Here is a 2,500-nt window from a genome sequence, read left to right as displayed (position 1 = left end):
AGTTGTCGCTTTGGACACGTCCACCAAACATGAAAATAAGAACCGTCTGATTCTTGACATTTCCAACATGCGCCTTTTCCCCCTGGAGTTGTCATTTGAGAAGGCCTATTGGGAGTCAGGTACCATCTGTAGAAGGTCTTGTACCAATTTTCTTTAACTTCTTGGGAAACAGTATATTTCAATTCGGAGGAGCAAAGTTTTTCCCATGAGTGAGTCCATCTTGATCATTTCTCCAAGATTTTGCATCCACTTTATCATGTTTGTTTTCACTTGTTCTTCTTCTGTATCGTATTTCAGGAGAAGTTTATCTATTTTTCCTAATATGTGTGAATCATTTTTAGATATTAACTGCTCAAATTCAGTTAGTTCACGGAATGGTTGTGGATATGAGCAGTCTTTTTGCAGATTGGATCTCAATTGTCAAAAAGTTAACCAATTCAACTTTTGAAATTTTTCTTGAAGTTTGATCATATCCTTGATTTCACCCGTAGACTCTATCATGTCGTTGTAGGTGAAACGAACACCCGGTTTTAGTTTAACATTATCACGATAAGCTTCAGTTGGTGACATTACAGATGGTGGAGAAGGACTTATTCTCTTTTTATATCTTTTCCAAATTTTCAATAACACTGTTTTGACATCGCAATCTTCTTGTACTTTATCTTTTTGGCTTTTTGAATTGGGGTCCCACAATCTCTGGCTTTTGTCTTCTGGGTTTCTGGTTTTTTTCCTGTGGTTATTCTGTCTCTCACAGCGACGACGCACCCACCGTTAAAATTAAGGACGGGTCCTTTCTTCGTCAGAGGGCAAAGGGGCGAATTCAGCAGGGGATCAAATGCTTTCCCCCCTCACCGTACCTCGCTATCCATACCCGTGCGTCCGAAAGGATTGCCGGCGCGGACCCCGAGACACGAAAAGCCGCCGAGAGGGTGATTTCAAAACGTCGGCATAAATAGAAGTCTCGGATGGCTCAACCGTGGCGTTCGGCCCGTGGCCGCCTAGTCCTCGGGGCTCGCCGACCGAACCGGGCCACTTTGAGAGTTAGCTCCGTGTCCTTCTCTGCGAGCCTGTTAGAGAGACGGCTTGCTCTGGATCTCCCTGGTACGGCCCCAAGTGAATGGCCGGGAAGGGAGGGGAAAACCACTACAAGGGGGCTGAAAAAGGGCACCGAGTCCAGGAGCACCTTAAAGACTAACAAACGTATTTTCCGGTAGGGTATGAGCTTTCGTGAGCCACGGCTCACTTCTTCAGATACAGCTAGAATGTGAATCCATCGGTCTTTAAGTAGAGGACCAGTATGTCTATGTGAATAGCGGGCTTGATGGGATGAGGTGTGATATGCAGAAGAGTCTGTGACGTCCAGGGGAGAGATGGGTGTGGAGAAATCAGCATTGGTAATGGGCCATGAACGCAAGGTCTTTATTCAGCCCAGGTCAACGCGTTGCCTTTCGTTTGAAGATCCACAGTGATTCAGCAGTTTCTCTTTCCAATCTCCCCTTAAAATTCCTTTGTAAGAGAACCGCTGCTCTTAAATCTGCAACAGAATGTCCCGGAAGGTTGAAACGTTCACCCACTGGCTTTTGAATATCGTGGTTTCTGATGTCAGACTTATGTCCATTTAGTCTTTGTCTGAGAGACTGACCTGTTTTGTCCAAAGTAGATTGTGGAAGGGCGTTGCTGGCGTGTGATGGCATAAATCCCATTAGAAGATGAGCAGGAATATGAACCTGAGATAGTATGGCTGACATTGGCGGGTCCAGAGATGGTGTTCCTGGAATCTATATGAGGGCAAAGTGGGCACCTCGGTTTGTGGCAGGCCTTGGTGCCAGAGTCCATGTTCTTGTGAAGTAGTTCATCATCATGGGTGAGAAGTTGTTTTAGGTTAGCCGGCTGCCTGCAAGCAAGAAAGGGACACGCGCGCGCGCGCACCCCCCCCACCCCCCCCCCCACCCCAGTGCTTCAGCGAGGGAAGTGTCACAATCCAGCATGGGTTGCAGGTCCTTAATGATACGTTGGACTGGTTTTAGTTGGGAGCTATAAGTGACAACCAGAGGTGCCCCGTTGCCGTTCTCTCTGGGCTTAGCTTGTAGTAAGTTGTGCCTGGGCATCATTCTGGCCTTCTCGATCGTCTTTCGCACCATATCCGCCGGATATTGTAGTTGCGAAAATGTTTGCTGTAGGTCTCTCGAGCGTGTGTCTCTGTCTGAAGGATGGGAGCAGATGCGACTATAGCGTAGGGCTTGGCTATAGACAATGGAATGTCTGATAGGGTCGGGGTGGTGGCTGGACGCGTGTAGATACGTTTGCCGATCTGTCGGTTTCCGGTACAATGTGGTGCTTGTGTGCCCCCCGTGGATCCGTACCGTGGTGTCTAGGGAGTCGATTTCTCGTTCGGAATAATTCACAGTTCGATTGATGGTGGGGTGGAAGTCGCTGAAAGCCTGGTGAAATCTTTCAAGGGCTTCTTTGCCATGACAAAGAAAATGTCATCCATGAATCT

This window comes from Euleptes europaea, chromosome 9 (genome assembly GCF_029931775.1).
Source record: "Euleptes europaea isolate rEulEur1 chromosome 9, rEulEur1.hap1, whole genome shotgun sequence".
NCBI lineage: Eukaryota > Metazoa > Chordata > Lepidosauria > Squamata > Sphaerodactylidae > Euleptes > Euleptes europaea.
Note: the sequence above shows the minus strand (reverse complement) of the source record.